At 39.9% G+C, this 21,749-nt stretch overlaps 1 protein-coding gene and 1 pseudogene across 1 annotated transcript in view; one reads left to right on the top strand and one right to left on the bottom strand.

The window, feature by feature from the left end:
* The window catches only part of ZSWIM6 (zinc finger SWIM-type containing 6), a 212,942-nt gene that overhangs the window by 51,750 nt on the left and 139,443 nt on the right, over positions 1–21,749 (top strand). The window lies entirely within an intron of this gene.
* Positions 7,312–8,369, bottom strand: LOC100391657 (large ribosomal subunit protein uL3 pseudogene; annotated as a pseudogene).

Genomic DNA, 21,749 nt, shown 5'->3' with positions numbered 1-21,749 from the left:
ATCGTCTTTCCTGAAAATGTAACTGACATACTTTTGAAAAATAAGTTTATTGAATTTTCAGACACCTGTATTTTACTTTTATTTAGGATTTCCTTTCTTTTTAAGCTTCAGGCATAATGCTAAAATAAGTAGGTACAGTCAACAAAGAGACTAGGCAGCTGACAAGCAGCCCCCACCCCAATGGGTTAAAGATCTAGGCAGCCTGGAGGTGGGATGATAATGAAAAGCAGGTGATGGGAGTAGAGGACCATGTGGCTGGCTGGCTTTTTCTTTATTCCAGCAGCTGGCGGTAGCCATAATTGAAATCGTGATCTTATTTTGAATGAACAGAGACTTGGAAAGTTTGATAAATAACAATATTCTGTTAATATATCTTATTCCAATCTGGTACCTAATGATGTAGAAAAACTTTCTCTTTTCTTTTTGTTTTTTTTCTTTTTCTTTTTTGAGACGGAGTCTCACTTTGTCACCCAGGTTGGAGTGTAGTAAGTGGCGCCATCTCAACTCACTGAACCTCTGCCTTACGGGTTCAAGCAATTCTCCTGCCTCAGCCTCCCAGGTAGCTGGGACTACAGGCCGATGTCGCCACACCCAGCTAATTTTTGTATTTTTAGTAGAGATGGGGTTTTACCATATTGATCAGGATGGTCTGAAACTTCCTGACTTCAGGTGATCCACCTGCTTTGGCTTCCCAAAGTGCTGGGATTCCAGGCATGAGCCACTGCGCCCAGCCAGAACTTTTTCTTATATATGCCAATACCTTTTGGGATTGGTTTAAGTAATATCATTTTTTTTAAATGAAAAACTTATTCTAACATCAGTAATATTTCTACTGAGAAAAACTACTTTACTGACACCAAAGAATTCTGCCAGATAAAATGTTCCTTTCTTTGCTAAAACAGAGCATCTCTGATCTTTGCTGATAATAATTCTGTTGAACTGAATAAAGTGTTCAGAACAAGCATGGTAGTGAAAAGTGTACATAGCTCTGTCAGTCTGGGTAAGAAAGAAAAAATTCACATAGGCTGAAACAAGCCGCCACTCTCATAAAACCTTGTGAACAGTTGAGTTTGACTGAGTTCATGAGATTACAGGGTTTAGAAAATGTGAAGATGGATAGGCGACCAGTTTGGTTTTAGTGAGGGTATTATTTCTGTTTGCTTGGATGAAACTGAGATTCTGGTGGGGTGACTTTGATTGTTGATGGAATACTAGAACTTTTGTGTCCCCCAAACTGCTTAAATCCTAGATCTATTGGGCCACATGTAAATTACCTTCTTTTCATGTTCACGTTTTTGCCCTAACAGCTTGTAAATCTCCTGCAGTCCTGGGGTTTGACTAAGTGAACTGTGCAGCCCCTTCCATCTCTAAGGTGCAGTGCAGTCTGTCGTCTCTAATGGCAGAACACCATGGACATGGGCAACACATATACTGGTTAATGGTGTTTGGTATATTCTGTCCAAGAAGACAGATATTTTGGAAAGATTTTCATCAAAAGTGGCAAACGGGAAACATTTTAATGTTTAAAGAAGTTCTTTTAAGCCAGCATATACTCCTGGGTTGTCCGGGAAAGGCTTGGCTCACTCTTGAGTTTAACATCACCTTTACAGATACTCATAATTGAAGCTTAACTGTTTCAGGGCAGCATGATAATGAGAAAAATAATGAAAGGCATCAGATTTGACAGAAAGAAAATTTAATTTGTTGTTAGACAGATCTGAGTTTAGATTCTGGTTTTAGCTCTTACTACTAAGTAAGGGGTCAGTTATTTAACTCCTGTGGGCATCACTTGGCATTAATTGAGATAATTTGTCACCAGTATCTTGTCCCCTGCATAAGCATTCTATCAATGTTAATGCTCTTTTCTCTCTCGTTGTTTCACACTACAATGCACATACTCTGTACAGCACATACTCTGTAACATTACCAGGCAGTGTAGTTTACTTGGCTTTTTCATTGAAAATCCATTCAGTTCATTTGGGAGGCTTCTCTCAGCCCCTGTGCCTGAGGGTGTGTATAATCCTACTAGCCATGGCGATGATGTCCACTTGCCTGCATTTTATGGAACAACTACTGGCTCTCTGTCTTTTGAATAGAGGCAGACACCCTAGACTGTTGGTGCATGGTCAGATTTGACTCATGGCCAGCTTTGGATATGGGGTTTTCAGTGGGGTTCTTGTGCAGATTCAGGAGAGAGCCCTCCTGATAGCCACATTTCTTGGGGTAGTGGGCACAGGTAGGCATAAGGAGGGAATGGAAACAGTGGCACTTTTGCTCAGCAATTGGACAATACTAAAGATAGGAAATATTTGAGGCCTAATCTGTGTTTGGCTTTCATATATTACATACTAACTAGGAACACATTTCAATGCTTTGAAGTTGTGAAAAACTCTCTTGCCTACATTCCAAATTGATGTCTCTCTGTCCTGGATATGCCATACATTTAGAGTACTACATCAGGGAAACTCAGACCTCAGAAAGACCTTTGGTTTATCCTCAGTGCATCAGTGGACATTTCTTTTCCTGCTTCTGAGTGATTTGCCTTTGCTTTGTACTTTGTTAGTTTCTTTCTCTCTCTGTTTAAACAAGGATTAATACTTCCTTTAATTGAACTGTGGCTATTTTACATGGATTGGTGATTGCAAAGCTTTTTGGAGCAGGTGTGGAGCAATGAATAGTCTTTTTAATTTCATTTTTTTGATTTACATTTTTTTTATAACCACTTCTGCAACAAATGGTGAAACTTCATGTCTACTCTCTTTTTCAGTCAATGGTTAATGGTTTTTCCATACTTCCCAGCTGCTTATCATGGGCACAGCTGACAAAACCAGAAGAGCCTTTCTAGTAAGGTGAGCTGAGCTGGCATTTGTGTAGGACAAAGGACTTTGGTAGAATTAGGGCTTTGACAAAGTGAACAAATGTAAAGGCAGCTGGAAACTTGAGTGTTGCTAATCAGGAATATATTTTGAGATTCTGAAGTTTCCAAAACATGTGTGTACTTAAGAAAAATAACCCAACAACTTGTGGGTTAATAGATTTTCCTGTTTTACAAATCCCTTTGTGTTAGTTTTAAAGATGTTTTTCATACTTTTGAGCAGTTTACTTTCTCAGAGAACATTACTAGCTTTCATTTTATTTTTGAGGCTCTTTATCCATGTACTCCTGCCATATGCCCTGTACCAACTCACTTATTTATGGGCTGGTTCCTTTATCTTTAGTTGTTAAGGCTCTTTCCAAGGGAGACTTTGCCTTTTATTGTATTATTTATGATATTGATAATGAGCACTACATAGAGTTCAAAGGAGTTTGTTCTGATTATCGAGAGTTTATTTCTCTGCTCTAGTTTCTTATGTCAGAAAACAGCTTTTTATGGTAGATTGGCCATCTGCTTTTGGGAGAAATCTACACTTTCCTCCAATCAGCAAGTCGGTAATATCAGTAATAAGATACAGTAAATCGGCTTCCCCAACCAAACAACGTATTTATATAAGTTGCCTGAAAATGAGAGTTGTGTCCTTTCCATTTTCCCTTCCATATCTCATGCTGATGAAACTTATGGTTATTTTAATGAACACCCCTGCACTAAACAAAATACTGGGATATTTCAAATGTAAGAAATGGAGAAAAAGGGCCAGGCGTGGTGGCTCAGTGCCTTTAATCCCAGCACTTTGGGAGGCCGAGGTGGGTAGATTGCTCGAGCTCAGGAGTTTGAGACCAACTTGGACAATGTGGAGAAACCCCATCTCTACAAAAACTACAAAAAAATCAACCAGGTGTGGTGGCATGCACCTGTGGACCCAGCTATTTGGGAGGTTGAAGTAGGAGGATCACCAACTTGGTGAAACCCTGCCTCTACTAAAAATACAAAAATTAGGTCGGGCACGGTGGCTCATGCCTGTAATCCCAGCACCTTGAGAGGCCTAAGTGGGCGGGTAACCTGAGGTCAGGAGTTCGAGACCAGCCTGGGCAACATGGTGAAACCTTGTCTCTATTTAAAAAAAAAGAAAATTAGCTGGGCATGGTGGTGCATCCCTGTAATCCCAGCTACTCCGGAGGGTGAGGCAGGAGAATGGCTTGAATCTAGGAGGCGGAGATTGCGAGATCCACTGCACTCCCGTCTGGGTGACAGAGTGAGACTTCCCTAAGTTTTAGAGAAGTGTTATTTGACGCCTCCCCCCTCCTCTTTTTTTTTTTTTTTTTGAGATGGACTCTTGCTCTGTTGCCCAGGCTTGAGTGCAGTGGCATGATCTTGTTTCACTGCAACCTCTGCTTCCCGGGTTCAAGTGATTCTCATGCCTCAGTCTCCTGAGTAGCTGGAATTACAGACACATACCACGATGCCCAGCTAATTTTTGTATTTTTAGTAAAGATGGGGTTTCATCATGTTGGGCAGGCTGGTCTCAAACTCCTGGCCTCATGTGATCCACCACCCTCAGCCTCCCTAAGTGCCGGGATTATAGGCGTGAATGAGACGCCGCGCCTGGCCAGCTGCTGCTTTTTAAATCAGTTGTGTGCTTTGTAATAGGCTATACTCTAGAACTGTAAGGCAGAACACTTAACACATTGAACACTACAAATGTATTTAAAATTAGTTCGAATTAGTGGTCTGTCAAAGCTACCCTTTGAAAAAGAAAACAAATAAAAACTTGCAAAACCATCTCTTCTTTCTCCTTTTCCTGTTTGAAAGATAGAAGTTTGAACACTTCACATTTCAAAATCTTGCTTGATTTAACTTCTTAAAAATCCTTGAAAATAGTCATTACTGTTACATCAAGTGCCACATACTGTTATAAGGCTTTACATGGGTTAATTTATTTAAAACTTCGAACAACCCTGTGAGATAGATAAGGAAACTAAGACAGATACTAAGTAATTTGGCTTTGGTCACACAACTAGTAAATGGCAGAGCTAGTGTTTACGTACACAGTGGCTTAAAAATACCAATACTCTTAATTACTTTGCTGTATAGTGACTGTGAGCTTTGAGTTTTCTTGAGTCAGAATTGTGACTTTGCTTATTTTGCTGCAAGGAAACCTTAAAATGGAAATCCATTTTGTTTATATAGAAGTAGGAACAATTATGAAATTTGAAAGTTTGATGAAATTGTTGAATTTTGAACTTAGTTCGTTAGTCATAAGGATTTTGCCTTTAATGTGGCAAAGGATCACCAACTTGGCAAAACCCTGCTTCTGCTAAAAATACAAAAATTGGACCGGGCACAGTGGCTCATGCCTGTAATCTCAGCATCTTGGGAGTGGTTTAATGTGGTTTTTGCATATTCTAGATCGGTGTTTCTTTATTCTTTATAATTTAAAGATCTGTAAAATCATTTTGGCATACTGGGACACATACCTGCAAACTCATTCAGGGAGAAGAAGTGAGAGCAGAGATGCATAATGCTGAAAGTCACCACATATCAGTGGAATCTTGGATGGTTCTTTCACCTTTGAGGGCAGTCTGGGGCTTCCTCTCGCCTAGTTGGGGCTTATCTTTTCAGGAAGATGCTCCCTCACCAGAGACTTGTTTTAATGGTGCCACACTTGTATTCTCAAGTACAAGTATACTGTACTTTTCTTGAAGCTTTAAGAATCCTGCAGCTCCCAGCACTTTGGGAGGCCGAGGCAGGTGGATCACGAGGTCAAGAGATCGAGACCATCCTGGTCAACATGGTGAAACCCCGTCTCTACTAAAAATACAAAAAATTAGCTGGGCACGGTGGTGCGTGCCTGTAATCCCAGCTACTCAGGAGGCTGAGGCAGAATTGCCTGAACCCTGGAGGTGGAGGTTGCGGTGAGCCGAGATCGCACCATTGCACTCCAGCCTGGGTAACAAGAGCAAAACTCTGTCTCAAAAAAAAAAAAAAAAAGAATCCTGCAGCTTGGCCAGGTAACGTGGCTCACACCTGTAATCCTAGCACTTTAGGAGGCCGAGGCAGGCAGATCATGAGGTCAGGAGTTCAAGACCCAGCCTGGCCAACATAGTGAAACCCCATCTCTACTAAAAATACAAAAAATTAGCTGGGTGTGGTGGCAGGAGCCTGTAATTGTAGCTACTCAGGTGGCTGAGGCAGGAGAATTGCTTGAACCTAGGAAGCGGAGGTTCCAGTGAGCTGAGATCACGCTGTTACATACCAGTCCAGGCGACAGTGAGAGACTGTCTCAAAAAGGCAAAAAAAAAAAATATCCTGTAGCTTAATGGGAAAGCGAAAAAGTCTTTAGTGATTCAAGGTCTAAATGCATTTGGAAACTCAGGCGGACTAAAAAAATCTCAAGTCTCAGAATGCAGTTTTGACAGATTTATTATGTATTCTATGTCTATTTGCTCTGTCTTTGTGTTGGTCTTCCATGCAACTGTCAGTGTTGTCAGTAGAGGTTACAGCAGGCCACAGATGTATTTTGATGAGGGCATACCGGGCAGAGAATAGTTTCTTAGCCACGTGCTATATATGCATGAGCCTTGATGTACAAAAGGGTGCATATAGTTTTTGATCTGGGAATGAAAAAAGCAGGTTCTCTGACCAATATAGGGAATTTCTGTAACGAGAATGTGTCATTATTGATATTTCCTGAGGGTATCTGCAGCAAGAGACAGAATAGAATTTTTCTTTCTTCCATTTGCTATAGAGCTCCCTTTCTTCATCTTCATCCATATCTCCTTTCCTTTTCTCCGTCAGCCTGCCTGCCTATCTGCCTGCCAGCCGGTCTGCCTGTCTACCTATACGTCCATCCTATCCTTCGCAAAAGTATTCATGGGCAGCTAGTCTGCTGGAATGACATTGCGACTTTTCCGAGTAATCTTCCATATTTGTTTTTAAAAGTTCCTTTTTTTCTGTGCTATTAATTTTGAATCAGAAGGTTGCAGTAATTAACCCATACTTTTTAATCTTCTTGTGCCTTTTAAAAGAAGAAAATCACTCTGGAATTCTGAAATAATGTAACTAGCATTGTACTCAAATCATAATTTTTAAAGATTAGATACCTTCAGATACCTTATTCCCCCAATATTAAATTTGAATCTGTATTTAAGTAACAAAGAAATATTTTTAGTGTTTACCAAAATACTTTTTAAGTGAAAATATAAGTTCTTATTTGCTAGTACTGTCACTTCCCTGCTTCTCCTTGAATTTGCCTCTTGCTCTGGAGAGCACACAAAAGATAACACTTTAGTGAATAAGCATTGTCAGAATGCTCTCAAAAATGGTATTTTCTTTTTTTGTTGTGTGTGTGTGTGTGTGTGTGTGTGTGTGTGTGTTTTTCCAGTGGAAAATAACTTTTATTGAGACCCTACCAGCCGCAAAATCTGTTCCTGGCATTAAACTCCTTCCTTTGCAATTTGGTCTTTCTTGAGTGGTCCCATGAGTGCTTTCTTCTCCTCCATGGTCTGGAAGCGGCCATGGCCAAACCTGGAGGCGGTGTCAATGAACTTAAGGTCAGTCTTCTCCAGAGCTGCCATTTGGTCTGCACCAGCGATTTGCTTCTTGGTTCCCACCACACAGCCTTTCAGCATGACAAAATCATTGGACAAAGCCACCCAGATGCTTTTGTCAGACAGATCGTAGTCATTGGAGGCATTGTTCTTGATCAGTTTGCCGTCCTTGATAAGGCAGCCCTGGTCAGCCTTATAGATCTTCTTGTTGATCTCAGTGTGGTGATGGTAGCCTTTCTGCCCAGCACATGCCACAGAGAAGGCCACAGGCAGGATGCCATTCCCTCATACAGGCCACCTTGGGCAGGCCTCAGTGGGTCTTGCGGGGCAGCTTCTAGTGTGCCAGTGACTGGTGACCCCTTTGTGTAGCCTTTGCCCTCAGTTAATTTGATGACGACAAGCATCTCGTCCTGTCCAAACACTTGGTTCACAGGTACCTGCTGCTCCAGCCTTTCGCAAGCCCAGTCCAGCTTCTTGGCCACAGTGCCTCTGTTCACCTGGATCTCCATCAGGTAGGCCTTCTTGTGGCGCAGAGGAAGCAGGCACATCTGGGTGTGGGCAATGACGCGGATGACTTGGCAATTGTTCATGCTGCTGAAGTCCTTCTTCAGCTGCTTCTTGCCATCTTCATCCTGCCATTTCTTACAGTACTTGGTCAAGGCCTCCTTCTTAGATTTATGCCAGTTCTTACAGAAACACTTCTTGCACTTGTCACTGATGTGCTTAACAAAGATGATCTTGAAGGTCCGGAGGCCTCAAGGGATTTCCATTTAGCCCACAATGCCCAAAACCACCATGGGTGGTGTTTCCACAGTGCTCACAGCCTCTACCACCTCCTTCTTGCTCATCTTGGATCCTGGCCTGTCGACTTCTCACACGATGTGGGTCATAACCAGCCTTGTATCCCAGGAAGGATAAGAGGTGGACTGGCCTGGAAAGGTCATCCTTAGGGAAGCTCTTCACCTACCCAATATGCCTGCTGCTGAGCTTCCGAGGCAGGAAGCTGAGTACCCATGTGGGGGGGCAGAGAACTTACTGTCAGACATCATGCTGTCACATCTTGCCGGTAGAGCAAAAAATAGTATTTTCAAAACTTCTAGAGTCAGGGCTTCTCTTTGCCATCCAGTGGGCTTTTATAGGTCTACCTTCATTTTGTGTATATTTTCCTTTGAGATTGTATTTCCCTCATTGATTGACATGCATTTGTGTTTTGACATTGCAAATTTGATGAAGTACTTCTTCCAGATAGTACTAAGAAACTGTGAAATTGTTAGGGTGTTTGGAGTGGTATGTGTGAGATATCTTTATGTATAGATACTCTAGCTTTCAGCATTGTGTTTTCTAATAGTGTTGATGAATTCACAGTGATGAGTCTATAGCTTTCTGCTGATTTCTTTCTTATTGGAGAAGAGTGGAAAGCAACACATAGTAGTTGCACCCAAACTGGCTATAGACATGCACCTACATGCCTCTTTCTCCTATATCTTTTATCCTGCAAAGTGGTGTTTGTGATGGATATGCCTGTTCTGGAGTATGTTTTTTAAAAATAATTTTTTATGTGAAAATTTATCTTTCTGTAGGGAATTCAGACAACATAGAAAATTGTGAAATTAACAGTTTGGTGATACAGGAGTTGTCACTTTTAACAGTTTGATAATATGTATGCATGTGCACCTGTGTGCATGTACCAGAACACACACACACGTCACTCTCATGATATATAATGTGAGTGAAGTTGCATAACTTCACATTCTGTTTACCTACTTTTTTTTGGAGACGGAGTTATGCTTTTTGTCCAGGCTGGAGTGCAACAGCACAATCTCAGCTCACTGTAACCTCCACCTCCCTGATTCAAGCAATTCTCCTGCCTCAGCCTCCTGAGTAGCTGGGATTACAGGCATGTGTCACCATGCCCAGCTAATTTTGTATTTTTAGTAGAGTTGGGGTTTCTCCATGTTGGTCAGGCTGGTCTTGAACTCCTGACCTCAGATGATCCGCCTGCCTCGGCCTCCCAAAGTGCTAGGATTACAGGTGTGAGCCACTATGCCTGGCCCACCAGCCTTTATTTTTGAACTCAGTACTTTGTTTGGCTGTTTTCCATGTTAATGGATATGATCTAAAATGGCTGTGTTGTGTTCCATCTTATATATATATATATCTGTTTCACAGTAACTTTTTAATAGTATTTTGTTATTCACTATTACGAACAGTTCTACACTAAAAATATTGGCATATTCTTCTTGCCCACTTAGATTCTGAGGGCAGATTTCTAGAAGTAGAACTGCATATATAATTTTATTTTAAATATAGTTATGCTTTATAGTAATATATTGAGAAATGTCTAAATTGTTATAGTCAGCACTCCTAGAAAGCTGATAATTTGTTCCTTTAAAGGTCTGCTTTTAGCTGGACACTGTGGCTCACATCTGTAATCCCAGCACTTTGGGAGGCTGAAGTGGGCATATCACCTGAGGTGAGGAGTTCAAGGCCATCCTGGCTAGCCCTGTCTCTGCTAAAAATACAAAAAATTAGCCAGGCGTAGTGGTGGACGCCTGTAGTCTCAGCTACTCAGGAAGCTGAGGCAGGAGAATCGCTTGAACCCAGGAGGCGGAGGTTGCAGTGAGCTGAGATTGGGCCACTGCCCTCCAGCCTGGGCGACAGAACAAGACATGCATCTCAAAAAAAAAAAAAAAAAAAAAAAGGAAAAAGATCCACTTTAAGATGGAATGTACTGTGCATCCAGATGTGTAGGGCAAAAATGGTTCAGGTTATTAGACTTGAGGGTTCTTGGGTCTGGATTTTTGCAACTCTTCTGTCTTCTTCTTTACCTCTTTTCCACATATGCTGCTTTTAATCTACAGGGGGCTTGGAAACAAGATAACCGACCTTATTATATAATGTATAAAATAGAAGCAAGCAACCCCTGACTCAAAGTATGTGGAGTGTTCTATGGTAGGGGTGGGATGGGAATATTGTTGGCTGGTTGAATTTTGCATAGGTAAGGACTTTGTTTTAGTTTGGGGAATATTTATGTTGATGCTCTGTTGGATTAAATTATTTTTATTACAGAACTGCCATTTATTAATGAATATAGGAGACAAAGCCTATAAATTGAGATAAAGGGCAAGCTTGTATGATTAAAAGAAAATTCCCATCCTTTAGGTTGGGATTCTCTCACTCCAGGAAGTGCTAGTGCGCAGTGCCTGTCTCCTCCCTCCTTCCCTGCCTGGTACATCCCACTTTGAGTGCTCCTTTTTGGGAGAGAGTGCCCTTTTCTCTGGGCATGCTCCCTGGGCTGTCAGATGGTGTCTTCTCCAGGGCTGGGAATGGAGATTCAGCCAAGTCCTGACTGCTTGTGCCTTGGCACCCCCAGCATGGGAAGAAGTCCCTGGCCTGCTAAGCAGTATTAGTTCTTCCTCCAGTATTGACTAATTAATTTATAGCAGCACTGGGTGAGTCCTGGGAATTTAAAGCCAACTCAGACCCTTTCCCCATCTTCTTGGGGCTCACTAGGTGGAAAGTAAGATGACTTCAAGGCATGTAATTTGACAGCATGTTAAGTACCCTCTGAATGCACAGTATAGTATATATGATGGGGGAATTATCAGTTCTTCTTGGGGATCTGGGAAGTTTTCGAAAAGAGAAGGGGACACTGGATTCAGTAGTGGCAAATGAAAGGAATTAACAAGACAAATACTGTTAGGAGGAGTTAAAGGTGGCTGGCCAGAGGAATGGGAATGGAAAGGCATTCTAGGCAGCACGTAAAGCTTGTGTAAAAATGTGGAAGTGTGAAACAGTTACCTCCTTTTTCCAATTCACAGTCTTCACAGCTGCTACAGCAGGTACCAAGTGTTAGAGGAGGGTGGTACAGCAGGGGAGATTTTAGAGGCAGGTTGGACCTTGTGTGCCATGATGAGGAGTTGAACTTGATCCTCTGGGGACAGTAGACTGCCATCATGAGGCTTTAGTTAGCTCTGTGCTTTGATTTATGGGCACAATCAGGATGAACAAGTGAAAGCCCATTGTGCTCATTTTGGGGAGTTATAAAATCCCTTTTATAAGTTAGGGGATGTGCTAACCATTGGTACCAGAAAGAGTGCATTTATGATGCAACTCATCCTCCCAGCAGTGCTCTCATGGCCTGGAAGGTGAGCAGAATCCTTTAATAAAGGGGGCACAGTTTCAGTCAGATTGTGTGACTTCTCAGTGTTAAGACTTCTCTGGATAGTCCAACCTGGTCAAGGTATAAAGGTATATTGGTGGGGGGCCCTGGGCACAACCTTGCCCAGTCTTGCCTAACAGCCCAAAACAGGACAGACAGCAGGCTATGTAAAGAGTAAGAGCAGTCTTTGTGTTGTACAAAAAATGGCCATTTCCTGTGCAGTGATTCCTGCCCCCCTCCCATTTATACCTGCACACAGATATAGATCTATCAGGGTGTCATTTTTGAATACCGAGTTAAATAATATCAGAGTTAAGATAAAAATCAATGGTTTAATTGATTGAATGAGCACAGGCCTACATACATGGGGATAGCTCAGTAATTAATTTTTTAAAAACATGAGTTTAAGACAAAACGGATTTCAAAAATTGAAAAACACTTCGTAAAACATTTCTATGCTTCTTTTTGATGTATCAGGAAAGATTAATATTTAGAATTTCTAATTTATAAATTAAGACATGCTGTTCACTTGACCATTTAAGCAGAGTTTTATAAGTAAGGCACAATAGGCCATGAACTACATTAGTTATCTGATATTAAAGTGTTCTCATAGAATTTAGTTTCTTACAAAATTATTCAGATGGAGTAAAGAAAATTGCTTTACTAAGTGGGGTTGGGGTGTAGTGGACTGTTGACTTTGAATACTAAGCTCTACTTTTTTTTTTTAAAGGGGAGTATTGATTTAAGTAATTCTGAATCATTTATTAGATCAGTATATTGCTTGGAAACTAAAAGATCTGGACAGTTTGTGCATCTGTACAAGTCTACAGATATACTGAGATCAGAAAGTCAGGCTGGTGTTTGGAGCAGGCATGGTTTTGGGCACCGTGAACCAGAAGGCTGGGTTTGGTTTCTACTTTACCACTTTTAGCTGTGGGCTTTGGATCTGTTACTTCTCTTTTACCTTCGTCTTCCTCATTTGTGAAACATGTAACCTTTCTGACAATACATATTTATTGTGTGAATTGAATATTTTCATTCAAATGTGAATAAAAGATTGTATTTAGCTTGGAAATTCTGAACAAATATAAGATGGCAGTGTTGGTGGCATATTCTTTTTTCAGTGGCAGAGTGTTATATTTTAGTTTCAGTCATATTGGCCTGGTTTAAATAGTTTAGTAAGGTTAGGGGGTTATCTACACTTAAAAAATTAATTCAACATTTTAAAGTTAAGGTTTTGCTTAAAATTTTTACCTGTTGCTAAATAAAAAGTATACAGAAAACACAGATTTTTTTGGGGAGAAAGGGAATTTAAATAAATTATCCTTCTAATGCTTTCAAATATTCCTTATTAAGTTGTTGAAGAAGACATAGTTATTCTCTTAGGAGTATTATAAACATAATAACAATGAATTTGTTTGCCCCTACAGAGTTTCAAATGATTGTTACCAGTTTACAGGTTAGGTGGGGAACTGCTTCTCAGAGAGGGTAATGGCTTACCCATGATTGTCCTAATTTTCAGTAATAGGAAAAGATGTGGAACTAGAACTCAGTTCTGTTGTCATATTGTCAGTATCTGCCTGAATTTGTTTGTTGTACAAAATAACCAGGTTATTCAAGTTTGGAAATTGATTTAGACTCAATCTGAAAACCATTAAATTAGTTCAGGCTATATCTTCCTACTCCTCCAAAAAAATCCCAGTTATGTGTTATACTGTATATAAATATAGTACATCTTATAAAAATGTTTTTATGTAATCAAAATGAATTTTCTTAAATTTAAATACATAGTATTTACCCCTGACAAGTTTGATTTTAATCAGATTCACCTTGAGTGTTATATTAGGGAGTCAGTGAAATGCCCCAGGGGGTGGCAATCATGACTATAAATCCTCATTTCAGGAGAGAAATGGTAGTTTTTTTTGTTGGTGTGCATGTGCTGTGAATCTTCAGCCCTGCAGTGGAGTCCTCTAAGGACCGTGGCACGCACAGCCCATCAGTGACAGCCAAGTTGTTGTGACTGCTTCTTCATTGTTGTTTTTCTTTAAGAGGCAAGTAACTTTGTTTCAAAAACATGAGCCTTTGAAAGAATTCCAAAAGTAGTACACGCATAGAAAAATATAATCAAATATACTAAAGGAAAATTTTAAATGACTCCTGAAATTTTAGCAGAGACGTAATTTTTACCTAAATTTTGACTTGAATCCTTCTTGTGAGTGACTTCTGAAGGGGACAGAATCCTTGTTGCCTGTTTAGCTCACTAACTCCAAGTGTAGAGAATGGGCTCTGTGGTCCAAATCTGCTTAATCCACATTGAAAGGGAACAGAGGAGTTTGGTCCCACTGCCTGGCACAGAAAGAAATGAAATTTACCTTTTAATGTAACTATTAAGATTTCCCATTTTACCTTCAAAACAAAGGGAGTATCATTTTCATGTCTATACTTAGTCTCTCCTGCTGCCATGTAAGCCTCTGGTTGCAAAACAGGATCTCAATAGTGTTTCAGAGAATGGTACTTCTTGCCATCTGATACCTGTGAAACCCAAGTGATCTTGGGCCCTGCTTTCCAGCTGTGGATCCAGTTGTTGCTGGAGCCTTACAGCAGGGGTCCACCCCCCCCCCCCCATGGAATCCTACCAGTCCCTGGCTTGTTCACAGCAGGAGGTGAGTGGCAAGCACTTGAGCATTACTGCCTGGGCTCTGCCTCCTGTCAGATTATCAGAGATTCTGATTCCTCATAGGAGGGGGAATCCTATTGTGAACTGTGTATGGAGGGATCTATGTTGCACACTCCTTATGATAATCTAATGCCTGATGATCTGAGGTAGAATAGTTTTATCCTCAAACCATCCCCCTACCCCTAGTCTGTGGAAAAACTGTCTTTCATGATCTGGTCCTCCCTGGTGCTGACCAAAAAGGTTGGGGACTGCTGCCTTTATAGCATCAGCTCTCCTTGAGTAACTAGCTGGGCAGTGTTGTATAGTGCTTAAGATGTGGGGCCCTAAAGTTCTGCATTTGAATCTTGGTTCCAACACTTAGTAGCTCTTGACCCTGGGCAAGTAACTTAATCTCTTGGAACCTCATTTTTCTTCATCTGTAAAATGAGGTTTAATATTCATCAGTATGCTTATAAAGTATGTAACAGAGTATTATCGTACCTGATTACCCCCAGCAGAGGTTCATTGCAATTTTGATTTTTAGGATTAAGGTAAGCATTGTATAATTTCAGTTCTGAGAATACATTTCTCTGAGTTACAAAGCAAACTGAATTTGTGTACTAGTGTCATTAGGATGGTTTTTAGTGAGTGAAGGAAGGATGACCTTGAGCTTGTGGTGGAATGGTAGTTCAGGGGGCTGAAGGAGTGCAAGTTGTGTATGGTTTTTTTGTTTATTTGTTTTTTTTTTTTTTTCTGAGACAAGAGTCTTGCTCTGTTGCCCAGGTTGGAGTGCAGTGGTGTGATCTCTGCTCACTGCAACCTCCACCTCCTGGATTCAAGTAGTTCTCTTGCCTCAGCCTCCCAAGTAGCTGGGATTACAGGCATGCATCACCACACCTGGGTAATTTTTGTATTTTTAGTAAATACGGAGTTTCTTGGGCAGGCTGGTCTTGAACTCCTGACCTCAGGTGATCCATCCACCTCAGTCTCCCAAAGGGCTGAGATTACAGGCATGAGCCACTATGCCAAGCTGTGTGTGTTTTTTTTTTAAAGAAAAAAGATAATTAATGTCTATTGAAAAATATAATTTATTTGAAAACAGTGAGTTTGTCTAATTATGGATTCAATCCTAATATGTGACTTGGTGGAGAAAATTACTAACACTGGTGTTCCAGTTTATCTCATATACTGAAATCTTCTCTTTATTTACCGGAACAGATTCCATTTCTTTTGACTGAGGTGAAAATGTAAGATCTTCTTTTGCCTTTTCCAGAATCTGTCAGCACTTACTGAGTTAAGCAGAAGGTTTAAGCACAGTGAGGCTTCATTTTTGTTTGCCGGAGGGACCAGAATCCTCTGAATACAAAACCCTCAGAGCTAAATTCTTAGTGGGGGCACATGTACGGTATCAGTGTACTTAATAAGGGTTGGTGTTTCTTGGGCTATCTGAGTAAGTTTGAACATTACAGAAAGAAATGAAAAACAATCAAATCTCTTGTCCTGAACACTGTAATTTGTTTCTCCAGTTTCTGCTTTCCACATCTGAATGAACTTGTAAGTAGAAAATGCTTCCTCTGTAGCTGGCCTGGTCAGGTTGGCCTGATACTTGGAGTGAAAAGATTGGAACAGAGTAAAGAGCACAAATCTGGGAGTCTGGAAACTGGTCTCTGGTTCCGTTTTTGCTGTTTAATGATTGATAGAACAAAACAAGGCAGTTCGCAGATCTGGCTTTAGTTTTCTTACCAGTACACTTGGGGGTGTAGATGATCTTCAGAGTTATGGAATCACAGGGTTGGAAGTAGCTCTGTGCAACCTTCCTAAAGAGCATAGATGTGATCTTGGAAGCAGCCTTGGCAGGTCTCCATTTCATCTCCATTTGTCTGTGTTCAGCCTTCGCTTGGCTTCTACTCTAGAGATGGGGAACCCTTGGTTTTCAAGGTAGTTTTGAGCAACTTAATATTAGGGAGCTTTTCATAGTGTATGTATTCCTTGCCCTCTTATGGCCCTAATTCTATGTTTTTCATCTTGTATGTGACAAATCTTCAGATATTGAAAAAGAATTATTTCAATTCTCATTTCAGTTATGCTGCGAAAGCTCTGTCTACCCTCCCTCCTCCTTTGATGTGATTTCAGACCCTTCACAGTTATGTTACCTTTCCTGAAATGTTCCTGAGTTTTTCATTGCCGCTTTTAAAATGTGATTTTCAGAAAAGCATATAATACTTCAGATAGGATGTGACCAGCACAGGGCATGCTAAGAAGGTTTAAAAACTGTAATTTCATGAGTTCAACCCAAGTTGATTTTTTTGTTGTTACTGTTTTCTTTTATAGACAGCATCTGTCTGTGACATCCCTGATGGATGTTTTATTTCACATGGATTGATTGCTCATAAGCAAGGCCTCATGTTATAGATGGGCAGCAGCTTATTTTTGTGGCCCATGGCAGTGCTTTATATTTTTTTCTTCCTTCTTTGGGTTGTTTTATATATCTGCTCTTTGTTCTGCCTGCTGAATCCTTCTGAACCTTCTGTCTGCTCTGGGAAGTAGTGATCCTGTCAGGCTATTGTCTCCTTATTATCCTCACTGGTCATACCTTTGAGTCCATTCCAATGTTAATGAAAACGTTGACCAGGGCAACGTCAAGTAGAAGTGCTTGTGGTAAAGGGTCTTTTTATTGTCTTTACATTTGACTGTGGGAACCTGACAGTGTTTCCTGGCTCCTATTGATAATGTGTTTTTATTATTGGTTATATGTAATTTGTCTTGGTCTGAAGTCTGGCACTCTGTTTGTTATCTCATTTACTGTCTTCTGTTTTCAAAATTCTGTATTTGTATGTTTATACACATTTGGATCAGTGGTGTTAGCTATTTTCCCTGCAACAATTACTGTGTTCTAGTTAGCTTTTGCTTTAGTGGTCTTTACTGATACTGCCACCAACCCCACCCATCTTTTCTTTTTTTCTTTCCTTTTTTTGCATTCCCAGTCTCCCCATGATTTCCTGACTTGGTGTGCCTAGTACTGAGTGCTAAATGGGGATTGAGGGGATGGTGCTGGTGGACCAACAGAAGGAAGAAATCTCTTAAATTAAGAAGGTTTCCAGTCTTTTTTCCAGAGGTACTGCTACAAATACATGCCAAGTTTTTTCAAAAGACTGACTTTAGACAGTTTAAGAATATTCTATGGGAGATAAAGTTTAAAAATGCAATTCATAAAGAGGTATGTTTAATAAGATATGTTTATCTTATTCCAGATACCCTGATGGATGCTGTATGTTGAAAAATTACATTTTAGAAAATAAAGAGTGTACTGCTAAGATAGGTTAAAAAAAATAGGGATGACATTTTCCTGACAAATAGCTAATAAAAAACATACTATTCTATAAGAATGTAATAGGGTAATGGTGCATCAGAAATACTTATATAAATTATCTGTCTAAAGAGAAGTGTCAGGGTTTGACATGGAGATAGTTCATAGGGTAGGCCTCATCTGCATATTGTATTTTGTAACTTGTTCTTTGTAATAGAATTTACTTAGTTGAATCAACCTGTATGACCTTTTCCTAATTTGATGTACTACAAAAGAAGGTTTAGCATAAATGTTTTCAAACTTATATGTTCCATTAAGCCAAGCAGCAAGACCAGTCTTCTCTCTCTGCTGTCCTTTGTTTTGTCTTTGCCCTTTTCTTCCTCCCACCAAGTACTCCCATGTCTGTGTGCTTAGGTTAGTGGCATCCACACTGATACCTGTTCTCTTTTTTTTTTCACCCTATCTCCAAGGGCAAAAGGAGAGACTAAAAAATTATTCTGGAAGTCTTAAATATGGGACAAAATTCAAGGAATTATTTCTTATTTTGTCAACCTTAAAATGTTTTTAATGGGGCATGTACATCTGAGTTTGTGATAACAGTTAGTAGATATTTCTGTGTATGGGATGCCCTTTTTTTTTTTGAGATAAGGTCTTGCTCTGTCACCCAGGCTTGTCACAGGGGCACAATCTTGGCTCACTGCAGCCTTCACCTCCTGGGTTCCAGCGATTCTCCTGCCTCAGCCTCCTGAGTAGCTGGGATTACAGGTGCCCACCACCACGCCCGGCTAATTTTTGTATTTTTAGCAGAGTTGGGGTTTCACCATGTTGGCCAAGCTGGTCTTGAACTCCTGACCTTGTGATCCACCCGCCTTGGGCTCCCAAAGTTCTGGGATTACAGGAGTGAGCCACCTTGCCCGGCCTGGGTTTCCCTTTAGTGCAAAGTATCAAGCAGTAAATAGAGCACACACTCTGTAGAATTATAGAATTAAAGACCCTTATTTGTGAGGATTAGAAAAGATGACTATAAAAATTTTAAGTACATTTAGGGGAAGGAAGGATTCAATGGAGAGAATGAATTTGAAGTTATATCCGTAAATGCTTGAAGTTCTAATGTGATTTTTAGTTATAACAGAATTTTTAAAATTACAGTGGAATTTTGCCACGATGTCACTCATTATAGTTGGAATTCTACATTAACTAGATTTGTCTTCTGATTTATATAAAACCTTTATTGCTTCAAGTACAGACTTAAGTTAAAACTTTTGTAGCATGGATTCCAGAGATTCTATTTTCTTCCCCCCAGAAAGAAAAACAGGAAGTACTATGTCTAGAAACTCTCCAAATGAAGGTGTTTTTAATGACTTTCTTCAGAGAATAAGCTACTGTATGGTTTCTAGATTACAGTGCATTAGGGCTAAATGTAGAAACTGGAACTTCAGTTATAAGGTTTTGCCCCTTAAAGGTTAAGTATCCAGTAGTATGCAATAACAACTTAGGAACTGTAAAGTTGTTATTCCTACGATAATTATTACTTTGTCCCTGTAGGAATATATAGAATTTGCATTGTTAGGCATAATGTCTTATTTATATTTCACTGTATTTGTAGTTGAACCTTATATCTAAATGAATGAGAGAAATTAACCCTTTTGTATATAATTTAATTGTGTAGCATTCACTAATTGGTAATGATTTGCACACATGAACAAATCAAACAAAAATCTTTACTCGTATATTGTACTCTTAGGTAATATGGGGGTAAATGCATGTGTTTAACTCTGGATCTCATGATGAAATTAAGAGAGTAATTGTGCATTGCACCAGGAATAATGTGCTGTTCACAAATTGATGTCACTTATCAAGTTCACACATCTGATTAGAAGAAACAAAGATTTCAGAGTTAATTGAGGACACGTCTTTGATACCTTTCTTGAGGTAACGCTAGTCCTTTAAGACTGTCTTGAAACCATCAGCAGGATTTATTTTAAAAATCCTCTATTTGAGGCAATCATTTAAAATCAAGTAATTATTCCCTGGGGCCCAGTTCTTTATTACCGAAAGTATAGAGTTTTTAGGGTTTAGAACTCTTTTGGGCTCTTAAAGCCATGTTGTTTAGAAAAATTAAAATGTAAAAAATGGCCTAAGGTTTCTAAACCATGTGACCTGTGGTCAGTCCTATTCCTCTTGCTATAGAGCAGGGAACCATTGTAAACAGGAAAATTCTAATCCATATGCAGCCAGCAACTTCAGCCTTTCACAGACTAACAAGTAAGACCACTATGAGCCCTATAGCTCCTTTATTTCTCGCATGGGTGCTTCATCACATGGAGGCCAGGGAATAAGGAGCCTGGGAAAAGGAACACTTTGTCTTCAGATTTAGAAAGCACACTTGGAAAAGAAAAGAGAATCTTTTGAATAAAATTAGAAGGGAATACATGCCTGTAAACAAGATTCTGCAGTCGTACAAAATAATGCATGCTTAGACTCTTCGCATGTGAGTTGAAAACTTTTTTGGCCAGTGTAGATTTTTGTCATAAGAGAAAGCAATTTTTAATGTGCAGTTCTTAGTTTTCAATCTTGGGAGCTTCTTGATAATTAAGTGATATTTTTGACAGTGAGGAAATTAAATTATGTGGGAATTCAGTCCCTGAAGTATATTTTTGAGTAGCCTTCCTTGGATAGTTTAACTGTAGTCTTGTCTGTCTAGAGATGAATTAGGTGGCTTCTGGAGGTCTCTTCAGTAGCCATCCTGGGAGATTTAAAAAGTAGGTTTTATACCACAGGAAAACTTTCCTTCCCATTTTCTCACTTACCATTCTTAAAATGATTGCATTTTTTTTTTCTTGTTCCCAATGGTTAAATTTTATTTACTTCCTGATCTTTAGGGGAAAGAGTGGTATAAATTGAGGCAGATGGAAAATTTCAAAGGGCTGCCATTGCCCTCTTGAAGTTCACATTGTCTCCAGCTTCTCTAAGCTATGGCTACCACCTGCCAAGGCGAACTCCCATCCCTGTTTTTATGTCTTTGGTTAGGATTCGTTGGTAGGCAGTGGACCTTATGGTAGAGGATGGCAGATGAACTTTAAAGAGAAAAGGTTTGTAGCCACTGTTCTTACAGCTCTTGCTCTTGCTGTTTTTTTTTCTGCCAGTAGCTGCCTCTTCTTTTGCTGGGAGAGAAGTAGGAGAGAGAAGGTAAGTTCAAGAGAGGAAAGGGATTTCACTGCCTCCTTTAGCTTCTTTGCTCCCTTCATGCCTCTGCTTCATCTTCTCCCTTTCCAAACATCCCAGTCAACGAGGGAGGGTTGCTTTGTTGTCTTTTGTTTTTTGGTTGTTTTTATAAAATAGAGTTCTTGGGCTCTACTCTTAGCTATTATACTTCAGGAAGTCTGGGGTTTGAGTCCTGAGAATCTGTATATTTCTTGAGTTATGAAAGTAATTTTGATGCCCAGTTAGATTTGAGAACTGTAGGATATGTTTCCCACCCTAACTGTTGGAGGTTAGGGTCCTAAGTTGTAGGAATCAACACCAGTAGCAGAAATGGTATTGACAAGTAGGGCCACAAATACCAAGGATCCCTGAACCGACAAACAGAGCATCTGGGAGTGAGAGACCGGTTGAATTTAACTGTAATTATCCTTTTGTGGGAGTTAGTTGCTATAATCGCTATTTTTAAAGTGTATCAGCTTTTGTCTTTTATATTCCTTTTAATTGTTGATGGAAAGCTGTGTGTAAAGATATGGTGGGTATACTGGTAACCTCCAACCCCCAAAGATAGGATCAACACAGAGGCTAATAGACTTTATGGAGGACTAACTCCTCAGCGGAAGAAGGAGTTATGGAGGTGGCATTTGAGCTGAGCCTTTAAAAGATGAGAGAAGATTTGGGTTAAAGATTGGTATTTTCTCTTCTTGGGAAGGTATTCCAGATACTGGAAAATGTGAGCAAAGACAACCGACATATTTGAAAAACAGTAAGCTTTGCTTCCACGAGGCCAAGGTGTAGGCTCTGTGAAACACAAGAGAAGAAGAGAGTAGGTCAGGGACAGTGTCAAGAGCTCTAAAGGCATTTTGGTTTGGACTTTATTCTCAATGTCATAGTTTCTATAGGGAAATGGGCTCAGAGTATAAAAGAGTAACTCCATAAAAATAATTGGTAGCACCACATCTTATTTAGAAGATTATGACTTTTATTTGAATTATATT

This window comes from Callithrix jacchus, chromosome 2 (genome assembly GCF_049354715.1).
Source record: "Callithrix jacchus isolate 240 chromosome 2, calJac240_pri, whole genome shotgun sequence".
NCBI lineage: Eukaryota > Metazoa > Chordata > Mammalia > Primates > Cebidae > Callithrix > Callithrix jacchus.
The sequence above is the reverse complement of the archived record's forward strand: the minus strand, read 5'-3'. Positions and strand labels throughout refer to the sequence as shown.